This window comes from Vulpes vulpes, unplaced genomic scaffold (genome assembly GCF_048418805.1).
Source record: "Vulpes vulpes isolate BD-2025 unplaced genomic scaffold, VulVul3 Bu000000675, whole genome shotgun sequence".
Classification (NCBI taxonomy): domain Eukaryota; kingdom Metazoa; phylum Chordata; class Mammalia; order Carnivora; family Canidae; genus Vulpes; species Vulpes vulpes.
Genome location: NW_027325684.1, coordinates 27,234 through 51,713, shown reverse-complemented (window position 1 = coordinate 51,713; position 24,480 = coordinate 27,234). Strand labels below are relative to the sequence as shown.

At 37.3% G+C, this 24,480-nt stretch overlaps 1 pseudogene; it reads left to right on the top strand.

The window, feature by feature from the left end:
* Positions 1 to 5,457: 5,457 nt before the first annotated feature.
* LOC140596603 (large ribosomal subunit protein eL6 pseudogene) lies at positions 5,458 to 8,733 on the top strand (annotated as a pseudogene).
* The last annotated feature ends 15,747 nt before the right edge of the window (positions 8,734 to 24,480 follow it).

The window sequence follows — 24,480 nt, the reverse complement described above, 5'->3', positions numbered from 1 at the left end:
AAAATAGTCTTCCTTCCTAGTTTTCTTACACACACAAAAGGTACATGGATAAATGTCTAGGAAAACCTTCGACTTATGAATAAATACCTAAGGAAAATTAGAAAAATTCCTAAGTTTGTATCTGACTTTCATCTCATTGGGACCATATAAAAGTCAGTAATTTTAGGTTACTTGGATGACTAGTTAAGTGTCCAACTCTTGGTTTCTGTTCAGGTCATAATACCAATGATTGGGCTCCATGCTCAGCACAAATCTACTTGAGTTTCTTTGCCTCTCTCTCTCTCATTCTCAATCTCTCTCTTTCTGAAAGAAATAAAATCTTTTTAAAAATAATTTTTAAATGTTTTAGATAATAACTCAATTTTCTCAAGCCATAGAAGAACCATCCCAGAGCAAATTAAACTTTAATGTGTATCAATGAATTCCAAGATATATAATATTATGAAAAAAGTATTTCTTCTTATTTCTGGGATTAATCAATGAATAATAAAAGGTACATTTGCCTAATCAATAAACAGAAGCAATTTAGAAAAAAATAGAGACTGATGATTTAAATATAAGCCTCAGTTGCTACAAATACGGTGCAATATGGGTTCTATTACTGAAAGTACCAAAACTGGTCTATAATATATATATTTCATGAAATTCACCTGTAGTATACTCATCCGCAATGATACCCAACTGCTGTCATCCATTTTCTTTGTCTATAATACAGGTGAGTGAAGCTAAGTGATAAGAGATTAGTCATGATAGAAAGGAGGAACTAGAATTAAAGTAAAAGAAAAAGCAAAAGCAAAGCAAAACAACAACAAAATGATGTAAATGGTTCCTTTCTATAGCTTATAAATATTCTCCTCAGGTTAAAATTATTTTTAATACATTGCAAACAGGAGACAATTGTACAAATTCAATTGACAATTTCAATTGAAATGAAAGGATTCAAGGATTTTCATATCCCCTATGTGAAAAGCTGCTTTTCACTTTATTAACTTTTTAGTCAGCATCCTCATCTCTCACCCAAACCCTAACAGCTGATACTCTGAAGTAGAGCCTAATTTTTTTCTTTTTCCCATGGTAACTCATCTCATGTTTTTGACTGCAACTGATTCCATATATGAACAAATAAATGATTTAATAGCCTTTAAATCATTTGACATGTTAAAAAAGATATCATGCAAATCAAAAGTATTATCACCTTTATTTATTTTTTTTTTAATTTTTTAAAAATTTTTTATTTATTTATGATAGTCACAGAGAGAGAGAGAGAGGCAGAGACACAGGCGGAGGGAGAAGCAGGCTCCATGCACCGGGAGCCTGATGTGGGATTCCATCCCGGGTCTCCAGGATTGCGCCCTGGGCCAAAGGCAGGCGCCAAACGGCTGCGCCACCCAGGGATCCCTGCGACACAGTTCAAAGCACAAACCGTCCTTCAGCAGCTCACGTGAAAGCCTGCCAGTAGGCAGCAGAACCAAGTTACCAAAAAAGGCATTAGAAGAAGGAACCGGCCGCCGCCAGAGCCTGTGGTAGTGGTCCCTCGCCAGCCTCCGTGCAGAGCCAGTTTCACTCACCCCGTGGGAGTGGGATGTACCCCCACACTGGTGCCACCTCAACTTTGGGTAGGATATTAAGCCCGATTATGCCACATTCAATTCAAGTGGTTTTTTATTTTTTTATTTTCCTCACAGTCTTCACCACATCCAACTTATTATTCCCATGGTACTACTGTAGCTGGGGGTGCTTATGGGACCCCACACAGGAGTTCCTACCTTCTAACCTCTGTTCAAAGAACATGTGCACCTGCTTCATCCTCTTCCCATATGAGAAAATCCATTTGAACTATTCACACAATTGAACATCTTGGTGCATTAAAAAAAAAAAAAGGTAGAAAAAAGAAAAAAAAGAAAAGAAAAGATAAGAAAAGAAAAGGAAAGAAAAGAAAGGGTGTTTGAGTTTCCCTCTGAAGAAACGAAAAAGAAAAAAAGAAAAAGAAGCAGCAGGGTGTGGTGCGCCGTCCCCTCCCCCACGGGCCCAATCAGTACCTGCTGTGAAGGCGTTTGTGGCCTCTGACGTCCTGGAATCAGGATCCAGGGCAGGACGTCGAGCTTGAGCGCTGCACAGCGGCTGGCACGGACCCGGCCCACACCCGACAGGGGCAGCGCCACGTGGCTGAGGGCGTGGAGGGTCCGCGGCCGCCGTGCGCCAGGCCCCGGGGCCACCGCAGCTCCGCCCGGGCCGACTTCCCCTTCCCGAGGCCGCCTGCAGCTGGTCCAGGACGTTCCCCAGAGCTGGACGCCGTCCTGCAGCCTTTGTCCCCGGCTGCGGCGAGGCCTGTCCACGGGGTCTCCGGGCAGGGCCTGCAGGGCTCCCACGTGCTCGCGGCAGAGGCCTCGCCGCCTGGACGGAGGCCTGGGCCTCGCTGAAGAGCGGGTCGGCTTCCGTCACACACACGGGGACGCGCTCCTGGGCCTCCTCCGCGACGCGGCCCCGCTCCAGCTGGGGCCCACAGACGCCCCCACCACTCGGCTGGGTTCTCAGCCCTCCGCAGAGGACACAGGGGCGACACCCCGGCCGCACCCTCAGCGCTCCGCGGAGGGCATCCGCGTGACCTCATTGCGCACGGCGTACCGGACGTCAGGCGCACGTCACGCACGCACGTCACGCACGCTGGCCGCACGCAGCGCCCCTCCTCGGCGGTGTCCTAGACGTGAGCCGCCGCCTGTCCTGGGTCTCGTCGACACACGAGACGCTCCTGGCGGTCCGGGGGAGAGCGCCCGGGTCTGGGCCGTGGGCCGAAGACGCCAGATCTGGCGGGTCCTCGCGGCGTGTGCGTTCTCCTCAGGGAGGCCGCGCTGCTTGCGTGGGGAGGCCTGGGCAGGCAGAGCACATGCACCTGCCGGCCGGCTCCATGGCACAGGATGACGGGGCGGGTCCTGGATGTGGGGAGCCTCCTCCAGGGCTTCCAGCCAGATCTCCAGGGGCACCTCCCTGCCGTGACAGGACCGGCTCCCTCCATTGTCCAGGGATGCGCTGCACTGTGGGGTGACTGGGCCCCTAGTCAGACCCTCGACCAGTTGGGGCTGCCTGCCCAGATGCTTGGCCTCCACGACACGTTGGACAACTGACGCCCCGTCGAGCTTCCTCAGCTGGGGATGGGAGTGCTCCAAGGCGGCCGTCTTCACCGGAACTAGTCAGCTCCCTCCAGGCCTACTACGTTTCTGCAAGGTACGTTCTCAAAGGATCATCATAAGGATGATTCCCGGGCTTGCTTCAGGGGCAGGTTCTCTTCCTTGGCAGGAGTGCGGTCAGGAGTCTGCATCATGATCATTTCATGATATATACAAATATTGAATCATTATGTGTGCACCTGAAAGCAACATGACGTTACATGTCATGGCTACCTAAACAAAAAGTGATTTTTTACAAACAAACAAAAAAACCCCCACAAAACAGAGAGAGAGGATACAGAAAGGTTTATTACTCATATAATGAAGCCTTCTTAAAAAAAAAAACTGTTATCTCACGAGCAGATCCAAAAGCAGAGCCTGGAGATAACAGATAAAAGAGACCAGTTAGGCTTTTCTTGAAATTAGGGGATCTGCTTGAGTGAATGTTCCCATGAATGGGCCTGGGATTTGCATGGTTGGAACTTCCTACTCGTGCCAAAGGAGGGAGCACCCAGCCTTTCTTATCAGCTTAGCCAGTTGTGGGGCAGATGACACAGGGCTTGAAAACTTTCAGCAGTTAAATGTCAAAGATGAAGTCAGAGTTTGTTAAGATGCCAGAAGACAATGGCCCTTAAGGGCCTTTGCAACCACTGCTTTCTCTCCCATGAATCATCTTTGATCCAGTGTAACAAAATGTGGGTGGTTTCTTGTATTCTGGACTTATGGTGTAAGCTGACGGGACCTTGTTTTAAGTACTTAACATTCTAAATTCAGAGACCCACCGGAAATTGGAATTGTTGAGAGGTGCCGGTTAGAGAAAGGACACACGTTAACCCTGCTCATTCATCCCTACCAATTACTATAGAATGAACATTGGAAAATAATACTATGGTTGACATGTTGCAGAGATTGCTGTTCATGGAAAGCCTTCCCACTTTGGGGACATGGAAGGGGGCTCTATGAATTTTATTTTGAAAGTTTGGTAAAGGCTTCAAGAAGAGGAAACAGTTTTCATTCTTTGTTTATACATGTGCTTGGAACAAGGATTGCTGAAATTCTCCTGTGCTAAATGAACAGAAGGAAGGAGAATTGGAAAGAGAAAAGAAAGAGAGGGGGGAGGGAATGTGTGTATCTGTGCGTATGGGTAAGCTGCAGACATGAGAAGGAGCAGAAACACCTTCTCCAAGTATACAGGGGAAGCATTCTGCAGGGTCCCACGGGACCTCGAAGGGCAAATACAATTGGGGGATATAGCCTTGCCATGACACCTACAGATTTGAGGAGTGAAGGGGCAAAAGGGACATTAAACATTAAAGGAATTCATCAGCTAAGGGTCAGCTGAGAGATGGGGCCAAACCCACAAATGTAAAAATGCCTAGGGGATTCATTTGAACAATGGGCTGAAGCCACAGCCTTCTCCATCACTTGCGTTGAGCTGAAGCAGTGATTTCCCAAGGAGGATGGTTTTGCTCCTCAGAAGATATTTGGCAAAGCCTGAAAACATTTTTGGTTGTCACAGTTCAAGAGTATTGTCTGGTATCCAATAGGTAGAGGACAAGAATGTGGTGAAACATCTTACAATGCACGAGAAATTATTCAGACCAAAATGTCAATAGTGCCAAGAATGAGAAATACTGAGATAGGAGAGAGGTTGGGAGACTAGAGCCCAAATCCCTGGGTCTAAAATCATTTTTAAAGTACCTTCTCTTTATCTTCTAATTCTAAAAATTCTAAGCAACGATAGGAGAAGGGGATCTTATCTTCTTTCTTCTCAACTTTACTTTTCTGTTTTTTTCTGTTGACAGTTTGAAAGTGGATGGATAGCACAAAAAGTTCAGGCAATTCTTTCTTTCTTTCTTTCTTTCTTTCTTTCTTTCTTTCTTTCTTTCTTTCTTTTTTCTTTCTTTTCTTCTTTCTTTCTTTCTTTCTTTCTTTCTTTTTTCTTTCTTTCTTTCTTTCTTTCTTTCTTTCTTTTTCTTTCTTCTTTCTTTCTTTCTTTCTTTCTTTTCTTCTTTCTTTCTTTCTTTCTTTCTTTTTTCTTTCTTTCTTTTTTCTTTCTTTCTTTCTTTTTCTTTCTTTCTTTCTTTTTCTTTCTTCTTTCTTTTTCTTCTTTCTTTCTTTCTTTCTTTCTTTCTTTCTTTCTTTCTTTCTTTCTTTCCTTCCTTCCTTCCTTCCTTCCTTCCTTCCTTCGTTTTTGCATATTTAACCCTTTCATATGTTTCCAAAGCAATTGTATTATTATGTTAAATAACAACTACAGTTTAAAGAAAGAAATCTGTCAAACCAATGGACCATGATAGAGACAGCTGAATCCATCCTGTACAATCGATCACCTGACCCATCTATCTTTATGTTGTGTAGGTGGCCAAAGAAAGATTAAACTTTCATAGGAAGGCCCATTTTGACATTGTGATAAAAAATCACCTAAATATGAAAAGTGTATTAATGTGCTTTTATTATTTTTGTTTTTTAAAGATTTTATTTATTTATTTATGAAAGATACAGAGAGAGAGCAAGAGAGAGGCAGAGACACAGGCAGAGAGAGAAGCAGGCCCCGTGCAGGGAGCCGGAGGTGAGACTCGATCCCGGGACTCCAGGATCAGGCCGTAGGCTGAAGGTGGTGCTAAACTGCTGAGCCACCAGGGCTGCCCCTAATGTGCATTTATTTATGTAATAAACTTGTCAGAAACAGAGAAATGATAAGCTGCCATTGTGAGGCAGCTTGAGGTGGGGGGGTGGCAGAGGCTGGTTTAGAGATAAAGTATTGGAGCTTGAAAGAGAGGATGGGGTTAGAGATAGAAGCATCGCTTACTTGGTGGGAAAGAATTATGCTTTCCCAATGTCTCCAATGAAGATGGTATAAGGAAGGACAGGAAGGTTGAGAATGTAGCTGTGGTAAGGGAACAATTTGCATGTTAAAAAACTGAATGTGGGCAGCCCGGGTGGCTCAGCAGTTTAGCGCCTGCCTTTGGCCCGGGGCGTGATCCTGGAGACCTGGGATCGAGTCCCATGTCAGGCTTCTGCATGGAGCCTGCTTCTCCCTCTGCCTGCGTCTCTGCCTCTCTCTCTCTCTCTCTCTCTGTGTCTCTCATGAATAAATAAATAAAATGTTAAAAAAAATAAAAAACTGAACGTTAGGTCTACATGCAAAAGGCAAAATGCAGAGCAAAAGTTTTACAACAATAGGAGTATATTTTTTCCATCATCAGAGTTTTTTTGTTGTTGTTTTTGTTTTTGTTTTTGGCAGGGAAGATAAGGGTAGCTTAAATTCGTACTATTATTTTATCCCTATTATATGATAGTTACATTTCTAAAACCTGAGTTTTTTTCTTCTTCAGGAGGAGTGGTTGCACAACTAGGTGTGGATTTGGTGTGTCAGCGGAGGAGGGGAGTTCAGGATCTTTCCATGTCGTCATCTGGAACCAGAGCTCTCTAAAGCCTCTGTGTTCCTTTGTTTAAACTAATAGGACTCCAACTTCTTTTAATAAAGGGAAATATAGATGTGACATCCACATTTTTAATTGGAAACTCTAGGTAATTCAGGATTCCAGAAATATTATCAGGGCAGGTAGTTGGACAGGGATTAAGTAAAGTCCAGGACTGGCACAGGTATTTACAGACATTCAGCTATCAGTAGGCTGACATGTCATTGGGGAAAAATTTTTAATTGGTCTGAGTTGCTCATATACTTGGGCTCTGCTTTTTCTTAAATATCTTTGTCTCTGCATAATAACTGTTCAATTCTCATGACTATGCTTTTGCCCTCGTGTTCTGGTTCCAACTCTTTCCTGAAGCTGGAGACCTGTCCTGATCGCCAACCCCCGAATAGCCCTTGCCAGTCCCTTACTCCAATACCACATTTCTGATCCTTAAAACTACCAGCCGAGTAGAGCTAGGTACATGTAGTGATTGGTAATAATGAATTCAAGCTTTCCAAGTGAGTAAGTGAGTGAGTGAGAGAGTGAGTGAGTGAGTGAGTGAGTAAGGGAAAACAAAACATGAAAGAAAACATTTGGTAAAGTTGTCAGTGATTCTTGACCCAAAACTAAGTCTTTTCTAGATCATAAGAGAACAAGTCAGCTTTCATCATTTTGATCCTGCATGCAAAAAACAGAAATGAAATATTTGCAGTGATGTGAGCTGGCTTTGAAATCAGCAAACCTTGGCTCACACCATTCACCAAATTGGCACATTCATTGGAAATGATGTTCAAAGCAGCTTACAGTAGGAATGGGAAAAGCAGCTTTTGCTTCTCTGCAAAAAAAAATATACAACAGAATTTCCTTTGGAATTCACATTCAAGCTTGACATCCTAAGCATGTAAATGTGCAGAAAGATGAAGGTATCCTATATTCGAATTTAATTAAATTAATTTATTTTTAGGCAACTAAGCTGCCTGAAACAGCAGGTGCTGATTATCTAATGAGAAGTGTACTTACCTCACATTTTACAATAGCCCATGGAGTGCCCAATTTCACTATGAAGTACTTCTGTGTAGAGATTCAAAAACAATTAAATCCATGTATTTCACGGTTTGGGGGTGGTTTACTAATAAGATGCCAATAGAGTACATATAGATCCACCTGCAAAAATGCGGCTGGTTTTTGGTGCAGGGGCTTCCCCCTACAGCCTTTTCCTCTCTCCAATTGTCATTAGTCTAGATCTTGCATAGACTCTTATAGTGCTGACCAGTCAAAAAAACAGGGCCTCAAGCTCTTTTCCATCCTCAAGCAAGACAGTTGGTGAAAAAACTGAGATAGTAGATTTTAATGAGAAGAAACCTAAAGACAGGAAAGCTGATGCTGGTAGCAGGGTCTCGAAGGGTAACCTAAAGGCTAAAATGCAGACAGAAGATGAAGCCCCATGGCAGCCAAAACCCTGTCCCAGTCAGAGGAGGGAGGCAGATTTTCTGGATCGGCTCTGTATTCCAGGAAGGCCATGTACAAGGGGAAATATTCAGCAGCCAAATCCAGAGTTGAAAAGCCAAAGGAGAAGTTTCTTGCTCCTGTCAGGGAACTAGTTGTTGGTTACAAGAATGGTGGTACCCAAGTGGTTAAACTTTGCAAAACGCCTGGGTATATTATTCTACTGAAGATGTGCCTGGAAAGCTGTTGAGCCACAGCAAGAAATCTCAGTCAGCATGTGTGCAAACTCTGAGCCAGCATCACTCCCGGCACCATTTTGGTCATCCTCACCCGAAGAGTCAAGAGGGTGGTTTTCCTCAAGCCACTGAGGAGTGACTTGCTGCTTGTAACCTGACCTCTGGCCCTCAATTGAGTTCTGTAGAGAACACACCAGAAATTTGTGAATGCCACTTCCAGCAAAATTGGTGTCAGCAGTGTGAAAATCCCAGGGCATCTCACTGATGCTTGCTTCAAGAAGCTGCACAAGCCCAGATGCCAGGAAGGTGAGGTCTCTGACACAGGGAAAGAGAAATAGGAGATTACAGAACAGCGCAAAGTTAATCAAATTCTGCTACAAATTAAAACTGTTCCTCAGCTTCAAGACTACCTCTGCTCTTCTGTTTTCTCTTACAAATGGAGTTTATCCTCACAACTTGATGTTCTAAATAACTCATCCATTTAAAAAGAATCATGATCTCAAAAAAAAAAAAAAAAGAAAGAAAAACATATGGGCAGTAGAACAGTAAAATTCTGGGATGCTCCTTCTATATCCATTCTCAAAAAAATATATACATTTAAAGATGAGAATTTTAAGTTAATACTATGGGGACAAACCTCAAGGGAAAAAATAGAGGCAGTTCACTACAGGACCATATTCCGCGTGTACCTAGTGTTCAGTGTCGGAAAGGGAATGTCATATCAATAACTTTATTTTAGTCTTTAACCTGCAATTAACAGAACAATGAAGTAGCACAGAAACTCCGCTTGCAGAACACATTCGTCGTGTTTAAAACTGTTATATAATTTCATAATTTGATGCATTTCTCTTGGGATCCTAACATTTGACAAAAAATGTCATTTAACAGATCATCTCTTACATAATATTTATTGTCCCTAAATTTGTTGGTGAATAATTGAGTTATATTTAAATAACTATTTGACCTCACATTTCTGTGGGTAACCCCTAAGAGTTATAATGCTAGTCTAACATTTCTACCCGAATATATGTTAGAGACAGTAACAAGTACAAATAGGGTTAAGCTCAGAAGAAAAATGCACAGAGAAAAATCACATGGAAGAAAATTAAAGACCACAAATACCAGGTGGGATGAATTCACCTTAGTGCAAATATTTTAGGACAAATTTAGAAATGGTCATACTTGACCAAAGGGTAAGTAAGGGTGAATCAGCACAGTGGGCCAGAGCGAATAAAAACAAATGTGATACAATGGCATGCGAATGGGGAAAAAACTGACCTGCTACCATTTTTGATCAGCCCACTCTTCACCAAAAGTAATAAATTCCATTGATCTGGAGAAGGAAGCTTAATATAATCAGTACATTTAAATACCAGGTCAATTTCTGCTTTCTACAACTAAGAAATAACGAAATAAATGAATGACCATAAAAATTATACTAAAATCATCCTTCATATTTATTAACTTAGGCTTACTAATTGCATAATCCTTTATTCCTATTTTAACTACATTAATGGTTTTTGGCATTCTCTTTTTTTCTTATATCAACTTTAAATTTTACATTCTTTTTAAAATTTAGATATTTATATTTTTTCAACTGTATAACTCATCAATTTCATATATTATTTTTGCTTTAATGTCTGCTGTGTTTTGGGAATTATATATGTATACATACTTATGAAAATATATTTGACATATATCGTTTTTTAAATTTTTTATTTATTTATTTGCGCAAGAGAGAGAGGAAGGCTGAAGCAGGCTGAGCAGGGGGCCCAACACCAGACTCAATACTAGGACCCCAGCTGGGACACTGAGATCATGACCTGAGCCAAAGGAGATGCTTAACTAAGCCACCCAGGCACCCCTAACATGCATATTTCTACATGCATATTTCTAATACATATTAGAGAAAGAAGCAAATAGAAACAAGATTAAGTTCATATTATAATTATAAGTAATTTATTTTTCCTTCTTACCCTATTTCTTGTCAATGTCAGGTTTTTAACCTGTAGGATAGTTTTTCTATTTTTAATTTATTTATGCATTTTCAATGCACTTATTCACTTATGTCTATCTTTATTTTTAAAAAATTTCTTCTATTTTATTCCAATAAGATCACTCAATTGTTAGTCACTTGCATTTATTTTAATACATGTATTTATAGTTATAAATTTCCTTGTAAATACTTTTTGTTGTATCTGTTAAATTTTGACGTGTAATAGGTTTTCTTCACTCAAGTCTAATGTGTTTCACAAATTTCTCTTTACACAAATTATGTTTGATAGATTTTTATTGTACAGACCATAAGCCATCTTTATAGCTATCCTCTGTGATTAACTGTTAAATATTTTTCTTAACTTTTACTCACTCTATCAATCTATCATTATATGAAAAAAATATTTTTTAAAAGATTTTATTTATTTATTCATAGACACAGAGAGAGGGGGGCAGAGATACAGGCAGAGGGAGAAGCAGGCTCCATGCAGGGAGCCTGATGTGGGACTCGATCCCAAGTCCTCAGGATCACACCCCAGGCTGCAGGTGGCGCCAAACTGCTGCACCACCAGGGCTGCCCTGAAAAAAAAAATTTTGATGGCATAGATGACTTTCTTCACCCAAATTCTATAAAGTTTTGCTTAATAATTGTGAGATAGCATTGCAAGATTAATATTTTTCATGTTATGAAAAATAATGAAAATGTTTTTCATTTTTTCATCATTATATCTTCTGGATCTTTTTTTTTTTTTTTTGGATTTTGTTTTTGTTTTCTGACCTGTCAGTCAGGTTTTAGTCAAGAAAAGACATTGCATTTGATATATTTAAAGATAGAAGAGTGTTGGAAACCACACAACTGGCATATCTTACATAGCCATTTATCTTGAAGAATTCTGGACTTATTTTTCTTATTCGACTACCTCATCCAAGATTATTTTCCAAGAGAGTCTTTATATGAGTTTAAAATTCCTGAGACTCTGTATGCTTAAATTCTTTTTTTTGTCTTCACTTTTAAACAGTAGTTGCATGGGATAAAAAATATATATATATCTTGACTAGAGTTTCTTTTCCTGCAGCACTGTGAAAATATTCTCCTGCTTACCCAACTATTGCTAATGAGAAAATTGATATAAATCTGTATCTTATTTCTTCATGGATGATTGGCTTTTTCTTTCAGGAAGATTTTATCTTTTAAATCTTTAGTTTTAATATAATGTGTCTATATGAAGAAAATTTAAAATCTATTTTGCATGGCAGCTTCGGAAACCTTTTGATCTGAATTCACTTTTCTTTAACTAGGAAAAACTCTGAGTCGAAGTTCCATGAGTCCATTTCCTTAAATATTTTCTTTCCTGCCATTCTTTTTTTTTTTTTTTAAGTTTTTAAATATATTTATTTGAGAAAGAGAGGGAGAGAGCCCAGGAGCAGGGTGGAGATGCGGAGGCAGAAGGAGAAGTACACTCCCCACTGAGCAGGAAGCCACATGTGGGACTTAATCCTGAGACCACGACCTGAGCAGAACTCAGGCACTTCTCTTTCCTGCCACTTTTGCTTTTGTGTGGAGTCTCTTAATTTAGGTATCACAGCACTTCTGTTTTATCTTATCACCCATACTTTTTTTTAATGTTCTTTTAATATTTCTATTTTTTGTTGCTTCCCAGTGGTCTCTGAAAGATTTTAATCCAATATTCTAATGCTTACATTTATTTTGGGCCCATGCAGAGTATTCAATCCATCCACTAAATTTCTATTTCAGCCTCACTATTTCTCATAGACTTTATTTACAGTTGGCTTTTCTTTATGATTCCTTCTTTCTTAGCTTTACACATATGGTCCTTCATCTCTTTGACAATATTTTTTAGTCTAATTCCAAATTTTTTCTCTCTCTGTTTATTAACTTTGTTTCATCTGTTATAGTCTACTCAGTTTTTCCTTCTCTAAAACTGTGTAGTGCTCAAAGTTTGATTATTACACTTTGTGAGCAAATATTGTCTCAAATATTCCATCAGGTACCTTGGCTCTTAATTTAGACCCTGCTGGAGGAAGTGATGACTAAGAATATTGTGATTATATAATGTATCATCCAAGTCAAGATATTTTTGATGAGAAAGTGTGTTAAAATAATTTAAATCATACATTTTATTGAATAGTTATTTATTGGTGATATGTTTTATTTTACCATGGATCTTCAAAAGTTATTTTCAAAACTATTTTCAAAGATAAGGTTCTTTCTTATTTTTATTTTAAAAATAAAATATAACTGCCTACATTAAATTTTGAAAAATGGGTCATTTTTATTGTTTATTTGAACATTAATTTAAAAGTACCATAAGCAGAATTGCAGAATCATTATTCTTGAAGTGTGTATATTATATATATACTATATCTAATATATATATTTATACATCTATATATAAACTATATATATATAAATATATATAAATGTCCTTAATACAATGGACTTGTTATTTATTTGGAATTTTATTTTAAAAATATGCTCTATTTTTGTAATTTATAAAACTCATATAATCTTCTTCAAACTTTTATTTTATGTTTAAAAAATTAAAAATAATTGTCTTCAATTGATTTTTCTCCTTCAGGTCATAATAGATTTTATTACAATATAATTGATTATTTTCCCTATGCTGCACTTTTCATATGACTGCCTATTCAGCTCATAATATTTTAAATTGAGTAAAGTCTTCCAACAGATGTTGAAATATCCAATAAGCTCAGAGGAAATAATACTAAGTGGAGAAGATTCTCAATTATAATTATTTTTACATTATAAAACGTGTAAATACTTTGTCCCATCATTTTTTGGTCTCCATTCTCAATAAAACTCTTCAAGAAATATTTTTATGAGTTAAAATTTATTAAATAAGTTTTTTTTTTATTTTTTAAGGAATTTTATTTATTTATTTAACAGAGAGAGAACAAGTAGGTAGAGCGGCAGGCAGAAAAAGAGAGAGAAGCAGGCTCTTCACTGAGGAGAGAGCCAGATGCAGGGCTCCATCTCAGGACCCTGGGATCATGACCTGAACCAAAGGCAGACACTTACCAACTGAGCTCCCAGGTAACCCTATAAAATAAGTTTTTAAAGTTTATTATTGTTTTGAATGTTTGGGCAAATATAGATGCTGGAAATTAGAATCCCATTCAAATGCATTCTTTTCCAGTACAGAATGCAAACATAACCAATAAATATAGGAGATACATAAAGAAATTATCCCACAACATGAAGTATTCCAAACCCCAATAATAAAATTTCAAGCTTATATTTGTAAACAGATCAACCTCTCATAGATTAATTGGTACATATTTTTTTCTTATTTTTTAAAGGAATACATTTTAATATCTTTCATTTTGAAAGCTTTTCAATAATTACAATGCAAAACCACTTCCGAAATTTAATTGATAATAAGTAGCAAATAGAAATGACATTTACTGCCATGGCACAGACATTTTTGTAATAATAACAGCTTCATCACTTAATTTTTATTGTTTATTTGCTATAGCTGTGTATACATAGAAATGTTTGTAAATTTTAACAACAAGCTTATATTTAAATTGATAGAGTATTACAATTTGTATGACAAAATTATGAGCTTTGTGTGCATCACCACCAATTCCAAGCACAATTTTATTCCAACGCTTTTGTAATTCAGCAAGAATAATGTTTGTGACATGATGCTGTGCTCTCAGGAAATTAGTATTCTTACAACTGCGAGTAAAAATTTAATATTTAATGTTAAATCCCTAACTCAATATACCATTCAAATTTAATAACTTGGATTAAGACATCAAATAATCATTGTAATTAACTATTTTTCTCTATTTGAAACATCATATGATAGTATAAAATTGGTATCTTTTAAGTGTTTAAAATTCTTCTTTTACTAATGAAGCCAACTCATTGCCTACTATCCCTTCACTTTTTATAAATGCATAAAAAACTTGCAATAAAATATGAGCAGTTTAGAACAGCCGATTTGTTTTAAGTGTATCCATGTTTTACAGAATGATAGCTAAATTCAGATGTCTCACCTTCCATCATCGTATTAATGTAACTACTAAAGCTTGAAGTAAGTGCTAATGTTTTTTCAGCAGTTTTTTTGTTTGTTTTTGGTTTTGCATGTGGCTAATGACATAATCCTGATGACAGATATTAAATATCAACAAATACTTTTGCAAGTTACATGTTCACCCTCAACTTCCTTGAAAACTGCAAATGTAGTACAAAAATTGTTCTTATGCTTGCAACTTTGCTCTTTGAGCTCATTGCTGTGAAAGTGCTGCTTCTACTAGAATTGATCTGTTGGACTCAGGGACTGAACACAAGATAACTATACATGGGGGATCAAAGAAGACATTCTAAACAAATTATGACTTCTAGAGGAAATCCACTCCTTTTGTGATCATAATTTTTATTTTCAACATGTAAGAGAGAGGAAGTTGATTAACCAATCCAGTATTCTCATATATTGTTTTGTTGCTGCCCCTAACATTTTAAACATGTCTTCAAAAAGCAAGAAAGAAAGAAGAAAGAAAGAAAAGAAAAGAAAGTGAAAATCTCTTCCAAGAAATACATTCAGGAACTACTGCCAAGTCTCAAAGTGAATGGAAGAGAGAAAGTACTCTTTATTAGTTCTCTGGGATCTCAAAAGATGTGTCAAAATGCCTTAGTTCTGAAAACTGGATATTTGTGTTTTCTTATTCAACTTGATACTGCCCACTTTGAACTGCCCAGTAAGTGCTGGCACCACAGCCCTGTGTAATTCTTATTCCTTTCACTATAACCAACCATTTTTTTAAAGATTTTATTTATTTATTCATGAAAGACACAGAGAGAGAGCGAGGAAGAGACATAGGCAGAGGGAGAAGCAGGCTCCATGCAGGGAGCCCGATGGGGGACTCAATCCCCGGTCTCCAGGATCACGCCCTGGGCCAAAGGCAACACTTAACTGCTGAGCCACCAGGGTGTCCCTATAACCAACCATGTTTTAAAAATGATAGTTGAGGGGCACTTGGTGGTTCAGCTGGTTAAGCATCCAATTCTTGATTTCAGCTCAGGTCATAATCTCAGGGTCAGGAGATCAAGCCCTGGGAGACCAAGCTCTGTCACAGGCTGGTGTGGAGCCTGCTTAGGGTTTTCTCTCTCTCTCCTCCTTGGTCCCAAACCCCCACCAATCTCTTAAAAATATAATAATTGAAATCATAGAAATAATTGAATTATCCTTTAATTACCATAACATCATATCTTCTTTCTGAATTTTGCATACAGGGGCTTTGCACTATAAAAACCTCCCTATTGCATCCCCAATAAAATGAATTTCCCCTGATGATCAAAAGAAACATAAAAAATGTAGAAAGCAGCAATGCTTACAAACTTGTATCCTATGTATAGCTCACACCAGCATTCTCTTTATTATAATTAAATTATATCGCCACTATATTTTCTTTTAAAATTATGTAATTATGTTAGGAGTAAGATATTTTTATTTATTTATTTATTTATTTAATATTTTATTTATTTTTTCATGAGAGACACAGAGAGGCAGAGACACAGGCAGAGGGAGAAGCAGGCTCCATGCAGGGAGCCCGATGTGGGACTCGATCCCAGATCTCCAGGATTAGGCTCTGGGTCCAAGGCGGCACTAAACTGCTAAACTACCCAGGCTGCCCAAGATATTTATTTTTTGATGAAAGTGCATTTAGAAAGAAATCATTAAAAATAGTCTAGTCCATGTAAAGCAGTTCTGAATCACTTTTCATCAATCTGAGTACTAATTCCTTAGTCAACCTTAATAAATCTTTCAAAGATGAATTTTTATTGACCAGAACTATATATAAAGAAAGCCCTAATAAACTACTCATGATTAATAAAAAAATTATAGCCCCCCCCATTAATTATCAAAATACATCTGGTACAGAAATTAATGAATGCGGAAGTAAACCATTTTTTCAGGCTTCAGAAAATTAAAAAAAACAAAAAACAAAAAACAAAAAACAAAACTAGCGTAGTATCTCAAAACCCTGGGAATGATTTTAACTTTAAAATAATATTTTATTTTAACCTAAGTTATTTGGCTAAGTACCTGTTTTCAGCTCCCCATAAGTTACAGAACTCATAAATGTCCAAAATAAGTTTTTTAAGCAATAACATACTGATTTTATCCTACTATTATTAAAGACCCATACAATTTCCTCAGGCAAGATATGCAAGAATATAGAGAGTTTAGGAGAATGGCTAGCACATATGCAATAAAAAATCATTTGACAGAGATAGAAATTTCAAGACAACTAGCTTTCAACCTTTGGAGTATTTTTTGTGCTCCAATTCACATATTCATTTATTGATTTATTGTATAAAAATGAACAAAACTGCAGAATGCTTTACTTTAAGGAGGGTTCATCTAAAACAATTTTTGACATTGACAAAAAAAATTTTTAAAGATTGAAACTGGGTGCCTGGTTAATCCTCCAACCCTTGATTTTGGTCAGGTCATGATCTCAGCGTTATGAAATTGAGACCCACATCAGTCTCTGCGCTGGATGTGGGGCCTGCTTGAGTCTTTCTCTCCTTCCCTCTCTGCCTCTACCTCTCTTCCCACACTCCCCCAACATCTCTAAAAAAATAATAAAAAAATATAAAAAAGATTGAAACTGAAGCAAACCAAGTATGACTAAGTTTCATAAACAAAAATCATCTAAACAGTGAGGTATAGCTAAATTAAATTATATGTAACTAATTGTTTTAGTCCCCTTGTTGAAGTATATGTCTCAAATTATCTTCTACTTTTTAGTGTCCTACTGGCATATAGATGAGATGGATAGATGTACAGAGTTTAAGTATCTTTTGATGCTTATAAATAATGTTATAGCATACCTGAAGGCACTGTTTACACTCTGTCAAGCATTCTACATAAAGAGGGTTTGTTCATTTTTGATAATGGCTATACTATTAGAAGTCAACGTGTGTTGCTGAGTGAAGATGACTGACTTCCCCCTAAAAGAGTGCATGTTTCATTTTTCCAATTGAGTTGATAAATTTGGAAATGTACGTCTATACTCTCTATCTTGTTTGTCCATATGACCAGTGACCTATGTGTCAGACTTCCTTATGGAAGTTAGAAAGGAGATACATGGCAATGGCAAAGAGCCAAACTAACCAGCCCATGAGGAGATCAAACCTGGGGTCTGGGCCTCATTAGCACCATGCTCAAAGCAAGCAAGTTAATCATTCACAGACTAATTGGGCCCAGATCATGTTAGTTCTCTTGTTTTTAAGTTTCTCCTAGCTTAGTATCATATACAAATAAGCAATTAATAAATGTTTTCCTATTACAAAGTGTTTAAATGCAATATTTAATATTAAATGTTTATAATTGTTGCTCTCAAACGTGTGTTTTTAACTTTGTACATGTTAGTAGACTAAAAATTATTTTAAATATTTAAATATAGACGTTTTTATTGTTTGCAAACTCCTGGACATGAAGGGTTTAAAGAAATTTACTATTAGTTTCATCAACAGATGTAGGGATAAATGACCATTACTATGAAGAATTGACAAAACATCATTCCCTACCCCATGGTATACCATTTCCCACTGGAAGTATTTTCAGGGCACACACAGGCCCCAAATCCTACACTAGCACTAGGAAGTTAGGAAACCTACACTATCACTAAGTATCTCACTTTATGATGGGAAAACTAACACGATTTAACAAAGAAGAAAGTTCATTTGGGGGAAGAAAAAGACTTTATGTGTTTAAATATATATGTAAGTATCTATTTTCAGGAAAATAATGAGAAAATCCATGAGGTGAGAAATGAAGAGTCTTAAAGGAAAGAATTAGAATAAGGCTCAAAATTTGTTATAAGTGTACAAGAGTTCTGGGTAAGGAAAGGTGATCTAGCAGGTTGGGAAGAGTATAGAGTAAGGATGGAAAAATTGTGTGAGGACTTTTTAACAGCAGGATAGTATAATATTAAATTTTAAACCAATGGTTTTCTGGTGTAATAATGCAAGTTCCAGTGAACCGAAGTTCAGAAAAAAAAAAATAATAAAAAGCTTCAGCCCAGCACCTTGGAACCTCAGCAGGTAATACATAGACACAGGCACTGCTCAAAACTTCTTCATGGTTGCATGGCAGCAGGGCCATCCATTAACCAGCAGCTCTGATTTGTTACTTTACTTCTTTTCTTGGCTCTTGATACTTGGTTCTCAAGACTACCCATAGATCCAGATATTCTGTACACTAATAGCCACCTAACAAATTCATTTTCTCCTTTGGTTATTTGACTAATACAGATTTGTCAAAAATATATGAAAAGCCACAAAAGAGCATAGGAAGCAGTAATTGTGCAACATTAGAAATTTGGAGCTGACTATCAAAATGTGAGCCCTTGGGAACTCAAAGATACTTCAAGACGACCAATGCTGACACACCACCTGGTGTGGTATAACTCTGGTATGGTCCTGCCGGTCATTTGGGCCAGGACCATTGTGATTGGCTGTACCACACTGTGGTTTTTCAGTGCCTAGGCCATATCACTTGTTGGATACTTTACATATAACTGCTGAATAAGACATTAGATTTTTTTTTAGCATGTGGGACAGAACTATCCTAAATGACAGAGTGTCTTGAACTACTTTATAGATTACCTGCATAAGGTAAGAAATTGGACTTATTTCATTCCATTCATCTAAGAAGAACATTTAATAGCATTTATATTTAAAACGAAATGATGCAATAGTACAGATGAACATGGCCTCACGTCAGTGACTATTAATAATTACAATTCAAATCTTCATATCTTCAATTATATATGGGTTTGTTTACATCAACTTGATGACCTCTTAAGAGCATTATATACCTTCATTACTGTCTCTTGTATATTTGCTCTGAGTCAGACTGAAGAAACAGAAAGCTTTAGGAATAGTAGCTATCCTCAATCACTCTACCCAACTGTCCTTATATTACTAAAAACAGTCATATTTGATTATTGATAGCAACAAGGAGAATGCCAGGCTGGCAGTGTCTGGGAAGAGGCTTCACAAATGTGAAACTAAGAATTCCTCACATATGTGAAACTAAGAATTCCTCTATTTTTTCTCCCCAAAGGTGTGCTTCCAGGGCAGAAAACTGCATCTAAAACTGGAATCAGCTGTGCTTGTCTTCACTTAGTTACTGGTTCATGAGTTCCTTGAGGCACTCCTTCTCCTTGGTACAATTGTTTGACAACTACAGAAAATAGTATGCTTTTGCCATACGTTTGCCTGCAAACATCGCATTCTCATAATTTCAAAAAATTCTGTAAAGTGAAAACATTTTCTTTCATTCAGAGCAGTTTTGTTTGGAGAGATCTATTAATATCCCTTTCAAAACTTTTCTCCTCAGTTTGAGAACATTATTTGGTAGTGAAGACCTTTTTTGCTTCTTCACTTTGAACTGGAAGTTTTGTTCTCTGATGATACTTGTTGGCTCGCAAAACCTGAAGAAAATCACAGGGAATCAAATAAAGCCCTCTTCCTTTGATGTCTACCCAAGAGCATGGAAAAACTATCACTTCTTTCACCTAAAATTCCTTTAATTTAGTCGCTCAACTGCTGAGAGATGACAAAGCATTCAGGCTCTAGAATAGAACCAAAAGTATAATAAAAAACCAAAAGAAGCATTTAGAGAAATAGTTTTTAAGATTTCACCACATTTATGAAATTAAAATTAAGTTTGTGTCTCAAAAACATAGTGCAATAAAGAACAGATATATATAGATGATGATAGATGATAGATAGATAGATAGATGATAGATAGATAGATAGATAGATAGATGATAGATAGATGATAGATGATAGATAGATAGATAGATAGATAGATAGATAGATAATTCAGGCCAAAATACTTGGTATATTTTAACTTCTCCTGATAATTTCTGATTATAGTTTTACTTTTGTGTCATAAAATTAGAAATACAGTAATTTCCAACTTGTTTCAGTATATACATTCCATTTCTCCCGTAAGGACAAACATTCTTAATTCTTCCAAGTTTAAAGTATCTTAATTTAAATAATGATCAGGCCACTGGGTGGCTCAGTTGGTTGAGCATCCAACTCTTGGTTTTGGCTCAGGTTATGAGATCAAGTCCCAAATTGGGCTCCTTGCTCAGTGTGAAGTTGGCTTGCAATTCTCGCTCCCTCTCCTTCTGCCCCTCCCCTGCTTGAACTCTTTCTCTCTCTCTCTCTCCTTCTCTCTCTGTCTCTCTCTCAAATAAATATATAAATAATCAAAATGGTACTATAATAATTCATGTTTGTCTAGGTGGAGAGAGATTATATAATTTGTAATGCCAGAAATAAAGTGTACCAAATGATAACATCACCTCCTATGAATCCCATTTCTCATTTTCCTTTTGCAATAAGCCATTTTGCTTATGAATAAAAATAGTATTCACAAAATATTGTTTATGGTTATATGTGGCTCCCTTATTAATAATCAGGGCACTTAAATACAATGTTTTTTGAAACATCCTAGAGGAATCATGTTAAATTTGTAAAATATAGAGAAATATATTAATTTGTTGGGCTCTATGGTAGACACACCACTACTGTGTTCTACTATTATGCTTTTGCACCTGAGATTCTAGAATTTTTGAATAGGAAATCATTTTTTTCCTTCTAAATGGTTATTGAAAAGGACAAATAAACCAATGGTTGTAAAATTTTTGGCTAAGACATATTTCTTTATATAGTGTTATATTTAGTTAATTATTGTCCTTTCCATTACTAAAATGTAGATTTTATTGAAAGCAAATGAATTTTAAGGTTACATTAAATAACATATGTATGTTTGTGGACATTTTCCTTGCCATCATTGTAGAATGTTTTGGGTAGCACCATAACTAGCATGTACCTCAATGTTTCTCAAATTGTGATCCTTCCAACATGCCCATCTGACATACACAGACTTCCTTATACGTCAACAGTGTGGTATACATAGGATGTATATTTTTAGAAAGCGTTTTCAGACCTTGGAAAATGAAGAGTTTGTGAGCATTTGTCCTTAAATCCTCCTGCACTTAACAAATCTTTCTCAAAATACTGTTTACTTAATAACAACCAGAAATGGAATGGTAAAACTGTCTTTAAAGGCAATGTCTAATGTGGACCTTTTATATAGTCCAACAAAATTTTTATTTGGTTACACATACATATGTATGCACATTTTTGTTAATAACCAAATCAAAGCATTTATATGAACTAAAATTATTTTGATATTAAACATTGACTGATTATATGTTATAAAATATGTATTATAAGGAAAAAATATTCTTTCAGTATAATTACACTTAATGCATAAACATATTTATAATAATCTTGGTTATTTTGGGCTTTGAAAAATAAAAAATAAGGTTTTTGTTGTTGTTATGAGTCAATGATGAATAGATTGAGTCTGTTATATAATGTTCCTGCTTTGACTGAATAAAGCACATACTGTAGAGTTTCCAGGTTCACTTCAGACAGAGTGATCATATACCAGCATATCCTTCCTACTGATTTCAACTAAAAACACTGGACAACAGAATATATAAAGCAACTATCACCAGACACTGAAAAGTAATTACAACAGAACCTCTCATAGGAAAATCAAAACTCAGAGAATGAGAATGAGATCTTCTGTAAATCTGCTATTTAACATAAACAATCAAAAGGCCAGGGGATCCCTGGGTGGCTCAGTGGTTTAGTGCCTGCCTTTGGTCCAGGGCATGATCCTGGAGTCCCGGGATTGAGTCCCACATCAGGCTCCCTGCATGGAGCCTGCTTCTCCCTCTGCCTCTCTCTCTCTCTCTCTCATAAATAAATAAAATCTTAAAAAACAACAACAACAACAAAAAAAAAAAAACTCAAAATGCTGACCATATTTCAAAATTTACTTTTTCAAAACTCTGGGTATTGAATGAATTTGGGGGGAAAAAAAAGAACAACAAAAGATCATTTACTCAAGAAAAGCTGCTTAACTTCAGGGCAAACAGCAGATTGCAGCCTTTTTTTAAAAGGTTTATTTATTTTAAAAAGAGAGAGAGCACCTGTGTGTGAGTGAGAGTGGGGACAGGGGAGGGGCAGAGAGAGAAGGAGAGAATCCTCAAGTGGACTCCTCCTCACTGAGTATGGAGCCTGATGCAGAGCTTGACATGGGACTTGACTTGGAGCTCCATCTCAAGACCCTGAGATCATGACCTGAGCCGAAATCAAGAGTCAGCTACTTAAACAACTAGGCCACCCAGGTTCCCAGAATTTGGGGCTTTTTAACTTTGCTTGTTCTCATCCTTCTTTCCCCAGCTTCATAGACTCTTCAGAGCCAGCAGTCTCATCACCATGGTAGCTGTTAATACAGCCTGGCCACCACCAAAAGAGAGAGTAAGAGACTGGAGATCTTAAAAATTCCCATCCTCAGAACTGTGTCACTAGTCAATAGGTCTTGCAGATCTCTGGAAAGGTGATCTTGCTGAATAGGAAGAACCATATCCCAAGAATTTGCTCCCCCCCAAATCACTTGTTTAATGCAGCCTCTTCTTGAGGTTTAGACTAGTTGGGGTAAACAAGAGTCTGACCAAAACTGTAGAAAGAAGATCTCTGGAATGAGATATCCATAAAGTACTTTGAAAGCTCCTATGTACACCTGGAAGACAAGACAGTTACAGGCATATGCAGGACTGTGGATAAGCCCACAAAAGAAGAAGACTCTAGTCTCTCATCCCTGGGTGACCTTGTAGCCCTGCCCAAATAAGAAGTTAAGAGTATGACAGAGTTGTAAACTTCCTGAACCCTGAGCTTTATATTCAACACACACACACACACACACACACAAACACACACACACACACACACACACACACACCACAGACTCTCAGGAAAGTTTGGAAGACTTACAGTTTCAAGGAATTTAAGGAAATCTCTGTACATGTATTAACTGACCAGAGTAAACTATGTAGATACTTCAGCGGATGCTGAATCATTCTTTTTGTTTACCCTATGGGCAGTTGTCTCTACAATTGAGATCATCCAATGGGTGGGTAAGTAAAAAATTTTGCCTCACTTTCTCTGCACTGATCTGTGATACTATCTTGGCCCCCAAAGGCCTTAGATCTATATTAACTCACTGACTAGGGTTTCTTATGAGAAAAATGTCCTAGTCTTCCTCCTTATGGTTCCAGGCAGAAGCTGTATGTTCTTCTATACCTGAAATAATGTCTCAGACCAAGTGAAAGTCCATACAGAAACTTCTGAAAAAAGGCCTGACCCTTTGCTTAACTGGTTAGATCCAGGATGTTAGAGGGTATAGTTGAGGTTATTAGTGTGGATAAGCTCCATTGTGCTCTTTGGATTCCTGTTGATATAAAACTTAACTAAAAAAAAAAAAAAAAAACAAAACAAAAACAAAAACAAAAAAACTTAACTAAATACTATACAAGGAAAATTGAACAAATTTGGTCCTGGACCCTGTGAGTAAAATTAATCAGAGTGGCTGACAGGGGTGCACTCATGGGAAAATGCTTCTGGAGCCAAGAAAATATGGGAACCATGGATGAATATTGTTGCTAGATGATTCATCATAGGTCTCTCTTGTTCTGTATATCACACAAGAAGAAACACTAATAATCTTTATTCCAGATTATCTTTTCAATGATGTTTCGTAACAAATGGTCTTACAAGGTGGAGCTAGTAACTTCTGCTGGAGCAAAGAGAAAGTTTATATGCTGCTCAGCATAATAAGGATAATTCATCCATCTGGGTTGAAGGAGAGTCAGGTTCACCCCATACCATAAAAGATTTGGGTTCTGTAGCTGAGATTCAGTGTGTCATCTGCCTAGGCCCTCTCCATCACGTGTTTAGGAGAAAGGGAACCAACACAATACAATTCTCATGGGCCTTGCTGGACCATAGTGATAAAATCCTTTGTTTCTGACTCAGAAATCTATCCTCTATCAGCATCCATGAAATATATGAAGTAATTTTTTAGCTTGTAAATAAAGTAAAATATGACTTTCAAAGGTTCTTGGCAAAGAGATGAAACCTAGGAAATTAGTAAATTATTTTGATAAAATATTTAGCACATTTTCAAGAAAGATATACATTCATAATAAATTCAAACTAAAATCATCTAATTGAAACACAACAGAAAACTAGAAAGATGGCAGGCACCACTTACCCACTTAATC